This window comes from Salvia hispanica, chromosome 5 (genome assembly GCF_023119035.1).
Source record: "Salvia hispanica cultivar TCC Black 2014 chromosome 5, UniMelb_Shisp_WGS_1.0, whole genome shotgun sequence".
Classification (NCBI taxonomy): Eukaryota; Viridiplantae; Streptophyta; class Magnoliopsida; order Lamiales; family Lamiaceae; genus Salvia; species Salvia hispanica.
This window is the reverse complement of record NC_062969.1, coordinates 26,743,862-26,762,212: the sequence shown is the minus strand read 5'-3', so window position 1 is coordinate 26,762,212 and position 18,351 is coordinate 26,743,862. Positions and strand designations below refer to the sequence as shown.

The window sequence follows — 18,351 nt, the reverse complement described above, 5'->3', positions numbered from 1 at the left end:
CTACTGGACCTAAGAAATGGAGAAACAGAACGTAAATAGCCATGATCATGCAGAAACGTAAACAGAAACACCAGATCTGCCAAACTCCAACTCAAATCCAACATAACTCAACAAATCCAAACAACTCCATACAAAAATCCACAGCCTCCAGCAACCAATAAACAAATCTCAGCTCCGAATATTCCAACAATAATTCAACAACGCAAAATAAAAACAACCGAACAAGCTCGACCGAACAAAATCCAACAAAAGCAAAGGTAAACTTCCATAAATGCAGAGATAGGTTCAAATCCAGTAGATCCAAGTCAACAACTAAGAGTTACGAAACTAAAACGAACGAGTACTTAAAATCGAAAACAAACTAAACAAAGCAAAATAAATATTGTTTCTTCGCCTTCACAAGGCGGTGTTACACAGCAGCAAAATAACGACGATGAACCACCACGGTAGCCGGAATCACCCCATCTCCAAGTGCGCAGCAAGTGAATTGAGAATTTTTGAAGTGTGGAACTAAGGAAATGGAACTAGAGCCTTCAAAAGTGAGCGAGGAGCCTTTTTTTTGTTCTTCAAGGTTTAGCTCTTTATATAGGTGAGGCTCTGATCCCTAGGGCATCCCTCTGGTAATTTGACGCTTTTGCCCTTGAATAAGACTCTTAAAAAGGAATCTGCTCATGCTCTATTCTGTTCCTGCCGCCAGCTTCTAATTCTCCCAGGTCCGGGCGACGACTTCTGATTTTCACTTCAATTCCATCTCTTTTGCATTTGCCTGGTCAGGTAACAGCAACTCCTGGGTCCGGCAGATTTACTACGCACCTGAACTTATATAACGCACATTAGCGCCCCAAATGCACAGATTTTTACCCTAAACCGATGCATGAAACGAGTCTTATCAAACTCTCATAATTATCGGCAGATTTTGAAATTTAAATTATCTTCCTCCCTCCTTGACCTCTTCCTCCAAGCTTTCCTTGACTTCTTCCTTCAGATTCTTCTCTAGCTGATTCTCTTGATCATGACCCTATACTTATAAAAAAAAAATGAAGGTTCCAGACTCCCAGGTCAAGGTTAGAGTATAAAGTATCGGTTTCCTTCGGAGTCTGGTGCTTCGAAAATATTTTTGGATTTTCTTTAGTTTGAAAAACAATTAAACTATTTACACACTTCTTTAGAGTATTCTCGAGATTCCCTGGTTCAGTTCGTTTTTTCAAATATGTCAACCTACTACCTCGACCCAGGAATTCATCGAGAATACCTCCTCGTCCGTCTAGGCGAGAGTAGAGAGTGCATGTAGTGGAGCTTCATCCACCACACACAACTCGGAATTATCCCAATAGACTTTCACTCTATAACCATTGACAAGAAAAGGGACAGAGTTAGAAGCACTTCCCTGGATCTCCACTGCCCGTTTGCGCGGATGCCGACGATGGTATATGGGCCAATCCATTTAGACTTCAATTTCCCTGGCATTAGCTTGAGTCGCGATTGGAAAAGGAGCACTTTCTGTCCCACATGAAGTTCCTTGACCCGGAGATTCTTATCATGCCATAACTTCGTCCTTTCTTTGTACCACATGGCAGACTCAAATGACTCCAGCCGAAGTTCCTCCAATTCTTGCAATTGTAACTTCCTCTCTTCTTCGCAAGCTATAGGATTCATGTTCAACTCTTTCACTGCCCAGTACGCCATGTGCTAAATACCAACAGGTAAGTGGCACATCTTGCCAAACACAAGCCTTTAAGGCGACATTCCAATAGGCGTTTTAAAAGCAGTTCTGTAGGCCCACAATGCGTCACCGAGCCTCTTGCTCCAGTCCTTCCTTGACGGATTAACTGTTTTCTCCAATATCGCCTTGATCTCGCGATTAGAAATCTTTGCTTGGCCATTAGACTGGGGATGGTACGGAGTTGACACTCTATGGTGAACACCATATTTCTTCATCAGAGCCTCGATGGTGCGATTATAGAAATGAGTTCCCTGATCTGAGACGATGGCCCGGGGAACTCCATATCTGTTGAAAATATTGGCCTTAAAAAATTTTGCTACCTCCTTCGATTCGCATGTTGTGGTGGCCTTAGCTTCTATCCACTTAGACACATAGTCTACTGCAACCAATATATACGTGTTCCCACAAGATGATGGGAACGGTCCCATAAAGTCCATCCCCCACACATCAAAAATTTCGCACACGATCACCGGGACCTGAGGCATCTCGTCCCTCCTTGAAATTCCCCCCGTCTGTTGGCACCTCTCGCAACATTGGCAGAACTCAAAGGCATCCCTATTTAACGTCGGCCAATAAAAACCGCTGTCCAGAACCTTCCTTGTTGTCTTCCTCGGTCCAAAATGACCTCCACATACCAAAGTGTGGCAATGAATTAACACATCTTTTTGTTCCCATTCGGGAATGCAGCGTCTAATCACTTGATCTGAGCACATTTTCCACAGGTAGGAGTCGTCCAAAAGTAATATTTGGTTTCGCTTTTAATTTTCATCCTCTGGGCCCGGGAAACTTCGTCTGAACTTGGCACCTCTCCCGTGACCAAGTAGTTAGCTAAGTCAGCAAACCACGGTTCTGCGTTCAGTGTGCGCTTCCCTTTATCCGATTCCCCTAGACCGGTTAAAGCCAAAACTGCTTCCCAGTTAAGTGGTCTAGGAAATTTCTCCAGAAGGTACAAATGCTCCTCAGGGAAGGCATCGGGTATGGCCTCTTCTGTTTCCCCTTGATATATTCTGCTCAAGTGATCGGCTACTCTATTCTCCGTTCCTCTTTTGTCTCTTACTTCCCAATCAAACTCCTGCAAGAGTAACACCCAACGGATTAATCTCGGCTTAGACTCCTTCTTAGCCAGTAAGTACTTTATCGCCGCGTGATCCGTGAAGACTATAACCCTCGACCCAAGGAGGTAGGGTCGGAATTTTTCAAACGAGTATACGACAACCAACATTTCCTTCTCCGTGGTGTCATAATTCTTCTAAGCCTGATTCAGCGTTTTGGAAGCATAGAAGATCACATAGCTTTTTCCATCAATTTTCTGTCCTAGGATAGCTCCCACAGCAAAATCACTCGCGTCACACATTATCTCGAAAGGATGGTTCCAGTCTGGCGCCCTGATAATTGGTGCTGACACTAACCTGTCCTTAAGCAACTGGAATGCCTTTTTGCATCCTTCGTCAAAGACGAATTCCACATCATTGTGTAACAAACGAGTGAGTGGTTGCGCGATTTTTGCGAAATCCTTGATAAACCTCCTATAAAATCCTGCATGACCTAGGAAGCCTCTCACCTCTTTTTGGTTCGTAGGGTATGGTAACTTTGATATCACATCTACCTTTGCTTTGTCTACTTGTATCCCTCTCTCAGAAACCACGTGACCCAGGACAATGCCTTCAGTCACCATGAAATGGCATTTCTCGAAATTCAATACTAAAAGCTTCTCATGGCATCTCTGTAACACTAGATCAAGGCTGGCCAAACAAGTATCAAATGAGTTCCCGTATACGGTGAAATCGTCCATGAATATCTCAATGCATACTTCCAACAGATCCGAAAAAATGCTCATCATACACCACTCTGGAAAGTTCCCGGTGCATTGCACAATCCAAACGGCATTCTTCGGTATGCATAGGTACCAAAGGGGCACGTGAATGTGGTTTTCCCTTGGTCCTCCTGGATTAACGTAGATTTGGAAATAGCCACTCGTATCCATCAAGGAAACAAAAGTATTGTTTGCCAGCCAGTCTTTCTAGCATCGATCAATGAAAGGTAGGGAAAATGATCCTTCTTTGTGGCTTCGTTCAGCTTCCCCGTAGTCGATGCACATCCTCCACCCCGTCACTAGTCTGGTGGGCACCAACTCATTCTTTTCATTCTTAACAACCTGTATTCCAGATTTTTTTGGTACCATATGGACAGGACTGACCCACTCGCTGTCCGGAATGGAGTAGATGATCCCTAGGGCAAACAATTTTAACACTTCCTTTAGGACCTCCTCTCGCATGTTCGGATTCAGTTTCCGTTGTGCATCTCGATGAGCCTTCGCACCTTCTTCTAGCCGAATGTGGTGCATACAAAGATCCGGACTTATTCCTACCAAATCCGAGAGAGTCCACCCTATTGCTTTCTTGTTTCTTTTGATGACTTCCAATAACCCCTTCTCTTGCTCCTTGGTCAGGTTACTGTTGACTATTACCGGAAATGTCTCATTCTCCTCCAAGTAAGCGTACTTGAGGCCTGGTGGAAGCGTCTTCAGTTCCTTCTTTGTTCCATTCGTCTCCTGGGGCAAGGGATTTTTGTCTGCAATTTCTGGTAATGCCTCCTTCCCAGACCCAGGAGAATTCTCCAGACTAGCCACGTGAGCCGATCCCTTAGATTTGGCTGACTCGGGACTTCTGCAAAACTCCATGATGGCCTCCGTGAGTTCCTCATCTGTCAATTCTGTTGTGTTCATTGCTGCACACCATCCTACAACTTCTCTGTCAATTGAATGGCTCAACTCCGAGTTGTCAATTTGTTCCTGCATCAATTCCGTCTCAAGATATTCTTGGACCAGGGGGTTAATAACATCAATAGCATAGAGGTTCTCAACATCTAAAGGCCTTTTCATCCCCTCGTCTATGCTAAAAGTATATTTTTCCCCATTATAATCCAAGCAAATCGTTCCATCGAAGACATCGATAATGGTCTTAGCGGTACGCAAAAATGGTCTCCCTAAAAGTACACCACTAGACTCAGTAGACTCATTATCATTCATCTTGATAACATAAAAATCAGCAGGATATAGAAAATCATGCACCTTGACTATAACATTTTCCAACACACCTTCAGGACAAATGCAAGTTCTATCTGCTAACTGGATCACTACCTTGGTAGCAACCATCCTCACTCCAGTCAATTTCTTATAGATCGAAAGCGGTAAAACATTAATGGACGCCCCTAGATCACACATAGCATGCTCGACCTTGATGTCCCCTAGAGAGATGGGTAATGTGAACATACCTGGGTCGGTGCATTTTGAGGGCATCCTCTTCTTTTGTATCACAGCAGACACATTCTCCCCGATCACAATTTTTCCGTCTGGCTTGGTCTTCCCTGCAATGAATTCTTTGATGAACTTGCTGAAAGCAGGCATTTTTAGGGCTTTCAAGAATGGCAGGTTGATTTCCAACTTGCTAAAAATCTCCATGAGATCCTCTGCATCATCCTTTTTTTTCTTTGCTTCCCCTCGGTATGAAAATGACTTTGGTCGCTTTACTGCATTGGTGGAAGTCCCAGCCTGGGTTTCATCAACACCCATGTTTCCTTCCTTGCTCACTTTTTCAGGTTCTGGGTCTAGGAAGAATGGGTCTCTTGGTCGAGGTAGGGATCCCCCTAAATCTCCCTTCTGGAGGTTATCCTGAACAAAGATTTCCCTGGGTCTAGAGCTATCCCCTTGATGCATCTGACTCTTTTTTTCTTCACTAGCCTGCATAGGCACCTCCTCGTCAATTTCCAACGTCGGTCCTTCATAACCCCGCCCAGATCTCAAGGTAATTTGACTAATGTTTGCTCGGTCTGGTGGTTTGACAGTGGCAGGAAGTTTCCCTTCATTTCCCCGCATCTCATTCAAGGAAACTGCGATCTGGGACAGTTGCTTCGCCATCATATCCATGGCGGCTTTATGTTCGGACTGAGTGTCTTGCAATTTGTGCACCACGTCATTGTTGGAGTGCAGGTTATTCTGCATGAACTGCTGTGAATTCACTAGGTCGTGGACCATGTCATCCAAACTCCTCTGTGGTCTGGAGTTGAATTGACCAGAATTTGGTCCTTGACCTTGGTTCTGACGATAGTTCCCTTGATGATTGTTGTATTGGTTGTTAGACCCTTGATTCCCTGATGGTTGTTGTACTGGTTACCAGACCCTTGATTCCCTTGATGATTTGGTTGGGAATTCTGGTAGTTCCCTTGGTTGTTTCTCTGATGAGGTGGCACATATGAGCTCCCTGGATTGTTCTGATTCCTATTTCCCCAATTAGTATGGTCCTGATTCCTGTACCCCAGTTGCAATTGCCCCTCTTAACCTTTCCCTGACCAGTTGGAATGCCTCTCCGGAGGGTGTGTATAATTCGTGAGCTGAAGTGGGGGTGGCTGGCCTTGATCGTGATCAGTCCACCTAAAGTTTGGGTGAGTCCTCCATAGAGCATCCCTCTGTCTTCCTTGGTTCCAACTTCCGTCGGAATTCCAACTTCCCATCGAATTTGCCTGAGCTTGGCACTCCCCTTCACAGGGCTGACTGTAATACGGCTGAAGTTGTCTTTCCTCCGACCAGGGGGTTTCTCAATTTCCACTGGAGCATGCGGATTGTATTTCTCAATTGCATTCAGCAAAGCTTTCTCCAGTTTATCGATCCTATCTTCCACCTTCTTGTCATCTTGTTCCATTACTGCATTGGCTGACCATCTCCTCAATATGCTTCGCGGGTTATCATAGGCCTTCTTCGCCTCGATCAGCCTTCCCAAAGTTTCTCTAGCTTCACTTGCTTTATTCTTAGTAAAATTTCCCCCGCTCGAGGAATTCATCAAGTCCTTCGATTCAGGATTTGCACCTTCGTAGAACAGATAGTAGGTCTCCGCTTCTATCATCCCGTGGTTCGGACAAGCATCCAGCAGCCCCTTGAACCGGGACCAATAAGAACTCAGAGACTCATCGTATTCCTGCTTGCACTCCTGAATCTCCTTCTTCAAGGCATTCGTCTTGTTGGACGGGAAAAAGTAATCCAAAAACTCTAGTTTAAAGTCCTTCCATGTGTTGATCGAGTCCGGTGAGAGCCTTAGCAACCAAGTATTCGCCTCTCCTTTGAGAGCAAACGGGAATGCTCGAAGATGGTAGTCCTCCTCCGTCGCCTCGTTGGGTCGCTTTTGAATGTTGCATAGTTTACTGAACTCGTTCAAAAATTCATAAGGGCATTCGTTCCTTCGTCCAGAGAACGTGGGTAGAACTCCGAGCACATTCGTTTTGATATCGATCGACCTCCGGCGCGGGTTTGAGACTATAGCATGGGCGGGTTCACCGTCGAGATGGGCGGTGAGTGACCCTATCTCCGGATCGGGGTCTACTAGATGAGCCATATTCGGGTCTTCCTCCTCCTCAGTCTCGGAATGCTCTGTTTCTGTTGACGACTTCGGGTCCTCTTCTCCCGATGAATTCCACTCCTTCTCACTTTCTGATTCGAACGGAAATGGGTCTCTCGTCCTTAAACCTGACCTGGTGGTGATGGTAGACGTACATTCCTTGACTCACCACTTGTATTGGCCACTCCCTAACCCAGATGAGCTCGCCCAACTTCCAGAATGGAAGCCTGCGTTCATAAACTGTCAAGGAGAAAGAAAATAACAGAAATTAAAATATTTACACCAAATCCTTAAACGCAATAACAATAAATGCCATCCTTCCCCGGCAACGGCGCCATTTGAAAAGAACCGGTTAGGTTGGTTAACACGCTGTGTGCACAGAAAGAATACAACAGGTTTCCCTTGGTCCAAGTAAATCCACTAGATCACGCGGTCTAGGAACTCGTTGGTCGTCGGACACACAGAGCACTCTTTCAAAAACCCTCAACCACTTTACTAAACCTAGCATAGGGAAGGTAGGGATCATCCCACAGAGATGGATGCGTAACAATCATGTTCAAGGATTTGGATTTGTTTTTGGGGTTGGCTGCTGCCACGCATTTTTCGGGTTGAGGAAAATAAACTTAACTTGGGAATTTAAACTGCTACGCTAACAGCTAGACCTAGGCGAAACAGCAAAGCATGCACGAAAATTAAACCGAACAATCACTGGATCTAAGAAACTACTCTAATTACCTAGATCTGGGTAACAAACTGACTGTGGGGACCATAACTGAAAAGGCAGAGTACGGATGAAAAGCTGGAAAAACAACTAACTCGGGTACTAACTAACAGCGACATCATCTTCTTCAACCAAATTGCGTAAAAACTTAGAAGAAAAACAGCATGAGCGAAATCGGAATAGAGCAGACTGAATTTAAATCATTTTGATGAAGAACAATAAGAAAAACTAACAGATCTAAGGATGCTAGACGAGGTAAAATAGAAGGCAAGCGGAAAATTCACAATCCATGCACAACTCGAACTCCCCTGTTCAGATCCAACCTCGGACACTAAATCCACTCCGGATCCAAGCGTCTGACACAAACTCCAGCCGAAAGAAACATTTCATAACTTCAGATTTAAACAACAACCTCCAATCAATCAACAACCCACAGATCCTATCACCAAATTCCCAGATCAAGCACCACAGCAGCCAAAACAGAGATCGACATATAACTTGTTAAAATAAACTCTAAACAGCAGGATCTACGTAAATCAACTTGAAAAATCATAGATAAACGCAAACTAACAGAAGTGAATAGATAATCAGTAGCATCAACAACCAAATCGACTCCCAAAAGTGAAGTTCGACCGTAAAAGTGCAAAACAAACTGAAAATAAAGAGATTGTATCTTCGCCCTCGCGCGGACGGTGTTACGACTGAAATTTCTGAAGAATAAATCCCTTCGGAACCGAAACTACCCCAGATCTCTCATTCCCAAGTGTGTGTTGTGTGTGAGCTAAGAGTGAGCGAAAAGAGTGATAATTTGTGTGTTGCATGCTCTTCTATTTATAGGCGTTGGAGTGGGGCCCAGCGAGGTATAGATGGACTTTGTTGCCCTCAGCTACTGACTCCCTCCTTCAAGCCTTCTTTTTCCTTAGATTCTGCTCATTTCTACTTCATTCCTTCGCTAGACTGTTTCCTTCAGCATCTCCTTGATCTAGCGATTTTGTCACACACCTGGCTTAGAAACCGTGTTAGACCCAGCAAAATGTAACGTTTTTCACCATATAACCGATGCATGAAATTAGCCTTATCAGTAATCTTCCATTTTAGGATTTCTACGTGAAGTTAGCACTACTAATGCATGTGGGCAAGGTTTCCATGAGACTTGTCAATCCCTACATGAGCAAGTGTGTTGCTCAAGATCCACCACATGTCTAATTACCTTGTGTCTATCTGTGATCTCAGTCACCTCTGCCTCACCTATACCACCTACTTTAACCTTCAAGTGGCCCAATTGTCTACTAAGAACATTGAGATGACGAACAACAATTGGAAGCATAATGTGGTCTCCCAATCTTTCACCTATATTTATCCTCCTTGCATAGAGCTCCATGAACTTCGATCTCAGACTGTAAACTAGCTCGGCTATTGGAAGGTCCTTAAGGTCCTTCACCCACCTGTTCCATACTTCTGCAATATTGTTTGTAATATAATCACATTTGATCTCTTCAAAAAATTTGCTCCTCATCCAAAGCAGTTTGTGATATGTCTCTAAGCAGGGTTGCACCTTGTCATTTGCTTCGTACATCTTGTGCATTAGGTGTTCATGATAAATTGGACAAAATGTCCTAGCTGCAGGATACATGTGTCCAAAAACTGGACCTTGAAACCTCTTAGAAAAATTCTTCATCAAGTGGAAAAAGCACTCTCTATGCTCTGCCAATGGAAACACTGCCTTCACAGCATTCTCCAACCCCTTGCATGAATCTGAACAAATAGCTACATGATGTGGACTTCCAATTGCCTTCTTAAGCTGCTCCATAAATTAAATCCATTCTTCATTGGTCTCACTTTGAAGCAATCCAAAAGCAACTGGAAATATCCAGTTGTGGCCATCTAATGCAGTTGCTGAAGCTAGTTGTCCATTCCATCTACCATTAAGAGTCGTTGCATCTACACTTAAATATGGCCTACACCCATTTAGGAAGCTATTGATACTAGGCTTGAAGCAACAAAAAAATCTTTGAAAGTATACCCCATCTTCGGTCTCTTTCAACCCTATCTCAACCACACTTCCTGGCATTTTAAGCTCAACCATTGCCTTAAAGTTACGCAAATCCACAAAACTGTCTTCCCATGTTCCATACAATTTTTCACGTGCAATCTGCATACCTGCATATATAGTAGAACAATTAATTGTGGTTACATACTTCTCATGTAACTCAGTTTGCAACTTCTTTGATCCTATGTTTGGATCTTTCTTTAAATAAGAAATTGTCTTTTCTCCAACCCAATGATACGATGCCATCTTAGTACTCACTCTAACAGTGGATGAACAAAAATACTCTCCTTTATTCAAAGTAACCTATCCAGGGAACAAATATATTAGTTAGAAAATACACACATAATTAAAATGACCAAATATTTAACTACATTAGTACGCATTATTAAATATACCTTGACATGAATTTCTTTTTTTCATCAACCTAGCAACAATTGAACACGGACAAGTCTTAGCTTTGCAGAAGCCTCTGAACAAATTTGGATTTAATTTCTTTGTTACTAGTTCAAATTGAGTCTTTATAGCATGTTGCTTCACCCTGATATCATTCATATTTGCATATATGGTTCCAACATCCATTGGAGGGCCTTCCATATCATGAAATACAGTCTCTTCGTTCGGAATATGATCATCAAATGTTATGTCCATTATCTCATCAACAATTGGATCAGAATTCATTTTCTCTACCGCATCACTAGGTTTCTCTAAGGTTAGACCAACAAAAGCAAACATTGTTTCTTCATCCATCAAGCTCTCAGGAGCACCAATTCGTGATTCTTCAAGTGGAATAATTTCTATATTGTCCCAATCAATAGTATCAATTTCGTCTATGTAATCCATCCTACCAAATAACAAAAGAACTAAATATATCAAAATTTTCAACATAATTATACAAAATTCCAAACAAATATGTATGTATATATAAACAAACGTATATATATGTATTGTATGTGTATGTTTTCTTCCACAAACAAACGTGTACTATGTTCTGCTCCACAAAATTTCAAGCAAGTGTATGTCAAATTTTCCAATTACGTAAGCAAAGTAATATCAAAACACTAATATATTCAATATCTCTACTTTTGAGACTTGTATATATCGCAGAAAAAACAAAAACCATGTACATATGCATATTATATATAGTACAGTATGTAACAAAACAAAATTTAAGTATATATGTATATTGCATATATAGACAAAACAGAAATACGTACTCCATATGTGTAGTTTGAATTCCTTGCAGAATCACAACTATTTTGAGTTAAAGAGACAGAAGAGGCGGAGGGGGCGAATAGTGGAGGCACCCGTTAAGTAAGGAAAAGAGGCAATGAAGGCAGTGAAGAACGGAGGAGCCGTGTTCGGGAGAGAAGGGTGGAGGCAGGTTTTTATGAAAAAGGCGGGTGATTTGGGATAGATTACAAGACGGCGCTAAATTATTTAGAGAAAAACGGCGCTGATTTCTTTTTTTTTATTGAATTTAGGTAAAAGTTTGAAGGGGGTAATTTAGGCAATTGATAAATGTTTAGAGGGAAATAATATTAAAAAAGAACTTAAATAAGATAAAGCATCAGAAATCCCTTATTCCGAAGAATACGCATGCCTCGATCTCTAATTACGAAAGGTCAGCGAATTGAATCCCTAATTATGAAAGGTCAGCGAATTTAATCCCTTATTCTGAAATTTCTCCTCCCAGCGACACCGACGGAGTTCGCGAGGCAACAAGACGATGGCGGCGGTTGGAGCCCTACACTCGGTAACGGACCTGGGTCGCACAACAGCCAGCGATGGGGGGGGAGTCGACGCCACCGTGAGAGCAGCAGCGGCGTCGGCGTGGTGGTGTGAGCAGCGCCAAGAGAAGAAGAGGGAGTGGGGAAGAAAGAGAGAGAGAAGAGAGAGGGAGAATCTGAAGGAGAGAGAGACACAGCCGGATGCGGCGGCGGACGACGGCTCTGGACAGGATCGGCTAGGGCTGGCAGTTTTTGATACGACACGAACCCACGCGAATACACACGTTTAGGATTTTTGTCATTATAGGGTCCACCCAATAAGAACACGAAGATAACAGGTTGGGTCGGGTCGTGTTTGGGTCGGGTTTGGGTTACATGTTAAAAAAAAAAAATTATATTTTATTAATTAAAAAATTATTAAACTTTAATTTTTAGTTATTTTTGTTGATTAAAAATATTATACTTTAATTTTAATTAATTAAAAAATATTAGTTAATTTTTTATGAATTTTAAGAAAATGTTATGCTTATATTTTATTAAAAATTATTATTTTTAATTATTTAATTTTATTATATAGATTTAATATTACTATATTTTTATTTTATTATTTTGATTAAGAAAATAATTATTTTAATTTGGTAATTTTTTATTTTTTTGTTTAATATCATGTTTAAATCGTATAATAACATCATGTTTTAGTTGTTATCGAGTCGTGTCAAGCTAACTTACTATCATTAACAAGAGTTTACTTTTTTTTTGGGTACGGATAACGCGCACGAACCCGTTGGGTTGAGACACGATAAGAACCCGATGATTTTGGGTTGGATTGGGTTGGGACACGATTCGATTGGGTCGATAATGGGTTGACACGATAACTTATGGAACTGGCAGCGGAAGCGGTACGACGGATTAACATAATTTAACAATTATTAATCGCACAAATAAATCACGTAATAATCAGATCTATTTAGCGGATTATTTAGACAAAATCTATTCGCGTAATTCTCACATGTATCATGCTCATAACTTGAATTAATCATGCTTTACGAATATTGAAACCTAAAACATGCTTTTCTACGGAGCAGAAATAATACCTAATTAATTCTCCAAAGAATTGAAGATGGCTAGCAGCTTCTCCACGTGAAGCTTTGAATACTAGACCACAAATCTTCTCTCGGTTCCCGAACTGTACTCTGATATCGGTGTGGGCTGATCTCACCAGAATACTAGGATTTAAATAAAGACGACAGGAGAAATCATTTTCCTAATTGGAGAGAATTTCGAACTCCTCTAGTAGAGGGGGACGAAAATTTTTGTGTATTCAAAATTATGATTTATGTCTCCTTTATTCTCCAATTTATATTAAGTTCCTTTTGGGCCCAGATATGGATCTATGGAAGGTTTTGGATATTGGCTCATCCAATTTACTTTTTACTAATTAAATTGAACCCACAATTTAATATAAGCTTAATTGGAATATTACGAGCAGCCACTACAGAAGTAATATTGAACTCTCCCCATCCAAATCCGTAATTATAAGTAATCCGGGTTTCCGTTTAACTTTCATTTCCCGCGCTTAAGATAAAAATGTCCATTAATTAATTAATGTCTGCTATGGACTTAATTCATTAACTTCTTATTAATTCCAAGAGTGGACTTAGCATGAAACGCTTATTTATTATTCATAGAGTAATCAAACTCCAACTAGCTAGGTTCCGAATAATAAAACCTTGTTTCGCGCTCCTCTTAAGGACATTATCAAACGAGACTCTCCTCGCGCACGATTCAATATAATAGCAATCCTAGCACCGCTAGATATTAATCACCACTACCCAATATATCAGGTTTATTGGGTTACGAAAAACCCGCACCATTTGATAAGTCAAAGTAATGCATAATCAATACCGTATGCTCAATGCTAACCTACATTGATTAAGAAACAAATATTTATCAAGACCTCTCCTTTCAGAAGATAGCCTAAGGACAAGTCTTGTTGTTAGATCCGTTCAGTGCTATACCACCAATGTCATCTTATTTCAGTAAGGCTTAGAAATATGCGGACTGACATTGCAACCTTTCTCGATGGATAGTCTAATTCCAACTAGGTTGTGAAATTCATCTTTTTCTTTGTTTAGGAACTGACCGTGTTACCTTAAAGTGGACGCCGCCTACAACCGGTCTACTAAAACAAAGACTTAGACTTTGTTAAGTTAACTTATACATTTAAACATGCATGAACATCCATTAAATGTAAAACGTAACAACATTATGACAAAAATAATTTGTTTTATTCATTGGAAAATAAAATAAGAGTTTTACAGTATTCAATCACTCGAAACATGATTTCTAGTATACAAACTCTAACAATAACGACCCAACAAGCATGATTTGACAGCCCTAGGATCGGCGGCGGCGGATTTTCTCTCACATCAAAATAGGATTTGGGTGTGAATGGTGAGGGAGATGAAGTGGGTACTCCTATGTGGGTTATTTTGTTGTTGGACTAACATTTTATTTATTTGGACTAAGGGAATGAAATAAATAAATTCAAGCCCAACTCGCTTTTAATAGTTGGGGCTGCAGTAAATATACCAAGGAGGCCCAGCTTCGAAATTTAATTACTCGGGTTAAAAATAAAGGGAAGTCTTGGCCCAATTTCAAAATCTGAATTTATTGGGAGGGATTTAATATTAAATCTTAGCCTAAGTTTTAAATTAAGCTTCAATTAGTGTTTATATATATGGTTCCTTCTAATAGTGTAGCTAAGCTAAAATAATCGATCTTTGATTTTGTTAGAGTTTTGCGGGAGTAAAATTCATACTAAATTATGAAGTTCCAATTTAGTCGAAGCCGGGGAATAGTGAAAGGAGTATTAAATAATATATGAGTTTCAAAAGTTTTAAAGGATAAGGGAACGATGAGAGGGCTTAATTAGGAGGCATGCATTCCTATTAAAGTTTAATAATTTGTTGAAGTTTGATTAGTATGTGATGTTTTCAAAAAGGTTAGCTCCGCAAGTTAAGGTCGGAGCGAGAAATTCAAGTTAAGGAAATTAAACAAACGAGGTGAACTTTTCTATCCTACGTAGATTGAAAAAAAAAAAAATATATGATTATGTTTGTTGTTTATGCAAATGATGTTGTCTTGCCATAATAATTTATTTTATGTGTACGGAGCCTATCTGTTTGGTTGGAACATAAGAATCGAATTCGGGTTCGAGTGAGGGTGGTGTCCCTACTCGGATTAGTGTACACAAGTGACCGTTGGAAGGTGGCCACCTTCCACGGCACAAAGATGATATAGTGGAGGTCGTTGGGAGGTGGCCACCTCCACGGCCGGAGAAAGATGTAGGTGACCGTGGAAGAGCACCATCTCCCGGCACTTGGTGTTGATCAGATATAGTAGAAATACAAAAGAACTTAGACTGATCAGTCGAACTTTAGCTCACAAAGAATTTAGTAAGCTCGGGCCTTTTAAGAGAAAACCTTCGAGTGTTACTGTGATGGCATGACAATATTTTCATTTTATGTATGTATATTTCGGCAATGTGTTCACTGAGTATTTTTATACTCAGCCCTGCATATATTTCTAAATGTGCAAGTTGAGCAGTGATGGTGAAGAATGCTGAGCAGAGTTATGATTTTCTTTTTATTTTAAATAGAGGCTCGGCGGTGCATGTCTCCATACATGTGACCGTGTTCATTCCGCTGCACACTAAGGTTCTAGAGAACATTGATTGTTCTATATGCTGATAAATATTCATTGAAAAGTAAGATTTTCATTCAAATTCTAGTGATTAAAAGTTAATTTGAAATTTTTTTATCCCCTTTCTATTCCCGTCTTCTTATCTCCCACCCCTAGTCACGGTTTTCCGGCTTTGCTATCCTTAGCAAAGTACGGTCGTGACAATAATACTCCAATACTACTAACCTAATTTATTGAGCAAGAAACAAATATCTAAACAAATATGGAATAGATATAGTAAATCAAAATATAACTAAATAATTGGGAGATATGATCGTTTCATTCTGTCGTTGTAAATTTTCTTTCTTTTTTTTGAATTATAGTACTACTCCCTCCATCCCAGAGGCGAATGTACATGTTAACAAAGTGGGGCAATTGCCCCACCTCTTATTTTTCATCCCATGTATCTATATGCATATTTTAAATTTAATTCTTTTAATTTTCTACTAAATGCCCCTCCTCAAAATTTTAAAATTCTTTTGTATGTAAATTTGCCCCCTTTCCTTCAAATTCCTAGCTCCGCCTCTGCTCCGTCCCACAAAAGATGTCACACTTGTGGGACGGCACGGGATTTTAGGAGGTTTTGTTTTGTGTGTTAAATGGAGAGAGAAAATACAATTTTTATATTCATGTGAGAGAGTACTTTTTTTAAAAAGGGAAATGTGATATCTTTTCTGGGACAAACTAAAAAGTAAAGTGTGACATCTTTTGTGGGACGAAGGGAGTACTATTATAATTTTATTGGCAATATACTCTGTTTCATTTGTTAAATATATGGGGACAGAGGACGGTACTATAATGTTTTTGACCAAACAGGAGAATTCATATTCAAATGTTTACTGATGACAAAGATTCAACAGTGGAATATTCAAAACATGTGGAAATTTGGAGAATATTCTGCTGGAGCTATTATCTGAGGCACTGGGACTAAACACTGATTTTCTGGGAAAGATGGAATGTTCGAAGGGGCATCGTCTCCATTGCCACTACTATCCGGCATGCCATGAGCCTCAACTTGCAATCGGAACTTGCAAGCATTCGGATGCTGGATTCCTCACAATTCTTCTACAAAACCAACTTGTTTGCGGCCTCCAGGTTCTGTGTGAAGGCCAATGGATCGACATTCAACCAGTTGAAGGAGCTTTAGTCATCAACATCGGTGATCTTCTTCAGGTAAGGAAATGCTGCAAACAATCTTTTATTGTGAATTCGAAATTTTAGTAATTTCATGTTGTTTTTATTGGAGCAGTTGGTGTCGAATGGGAAATTGAGAAGCAACGAGCATTATTGAGCAATAGCAAATCGGATACTGGAATGGAGGATTATCGTGCTCTTGATTATTACAAGATTGAGCTGTGTAACGCCCCGCTTTTTCGAACTCTAATTTTTGTGACGTGGAAATTTTTGCATTAAATGCTATGACTGTGGGGAATTAAATGATAAATGATTTGTTGCAATATTCTTGTGACATAATTGCGATATGGAATTGAGTTTGAATTGAATAGTTAAACTTGTTGAATATGTGACGTGGCTATTGAATAGTCAACATGGTGGAAAATATGACGTGGCCGTGAAATGGTCAAAGTCGTTGGAAAATGTGAAGTGGAGGTGAAAATTCGAATATGCGAATATTTTAATGTGGGGAGAAATAATAAGTGTGGTGAATTATTTTCCTAAGGGATGGGTGAGAATTAAATAGGAGCATTATTTAAGTATGTGGAATTTTCGACCCCTCCTATTTTATTGGAAAGAAATCCTATTTTTCTTGGATTTAATTATTGCTTGGGATAATTATCCAAATTAAATCCAAAGTCCGAATATTCCTTATTTTGTTGATGAAATTTTCAAAACCCTTGTCATATAATGGGATTTTCGAAAATCCCTTATATTATAGGAGAAGGGATTATTTTTATCCCTTGTTTATTCTCTTCCATGAATAAATTCAAATATCCTAGCATATCTTGCCAAATCTAAGAAGATCTTACCATATCCTAATTTAATTAGGATTATTATTAAATCCCTTTTTGAAGAAGTCAACTACACGCCACTTTTTCCTTATATTTAGGGAGATTTATTATTATTTTCTTGCTTCGTGATATTTTATTCTACTCCGTGAAATATTCAAATTAAATCATAGGCTAATTAAATAGCCTAAGCAATTCGAAATCCCCTTTTTCCTCAACCATTTTAACGTCACTTCTTCCACCAAATCCTCTCCAAATCTTGATTTATTTAATTAGTGGAGTATATCTTGCACTCTATAAATATAAGAGGGAGAATCAAAACCCTAGCATCACAAAAACCGCCCCCTCTCTCCCTCTCTCTCGCCGATCTCTCTCCCCTCTCTCTCTCAAATTTTTCTCCTACTTTCTCCATTAATTCTTCATCTTTTGGAGAAGAATTGAAGCTGCAATTCAAGATTTTGTTGAAGAATCAAGATCCTACTTGTTTCCTACCGATTGTTCTAGTGAAAAGGTATTTTTATTTTGATCTCCTCTTCTTCTACCGATCAATCGGTGTTCTTGAGTCCACATGCATTTAGATCGAGTGAAGGGGGAAATTAATCGGTGAATTTTGATGCATGTGTGGGTGTGTGACCGTGTGTGTGTGTGCACGCCTCGGTATGCGTGCACACGTGTGTTGTGTGTGTGCGTGTTGTGTGTGGGAAACACTCATGCGTGACACGATTTGATGATAAATCTGGAATTGTTGTGTGAATAAAAACGATATGATAATCGTACTTTGATTTTGATTGGTGATATTGAAAATAATCAATGGAAAAAGGGAAACGTGAGATCATGCATGATTTTGATCCATGATTGAGACTTATTTGAAATATATGAACTAAAGGTGATAGTTCGCGTTCCCGGCGTGATAACAAGAAGGAGTGCGTTTTTGAACTCGAAGGAAATCGAGGTGGGCTTTATTCTTAAACTCTCTCTTATGTTGCAAACTTATGATGTTGGAGAAATAAGAGTGGATTAAACTGTTATGTCATG

The 18,351-nt window shown here is 40.2% G+C and overlaps 1 pseudogene; it reads left to right on the top strand.

Moving 5' to 3' along the window:
* The window catches only part of LOC125190996, a 21,455-nt pseudogene extending 4,805 nt beyond the window's left edge, over positions 1–16,650 (top strand).
* The last annotated feature ends 1,701 nt before the right edge of the window (positions 16,651–18,351 follow it).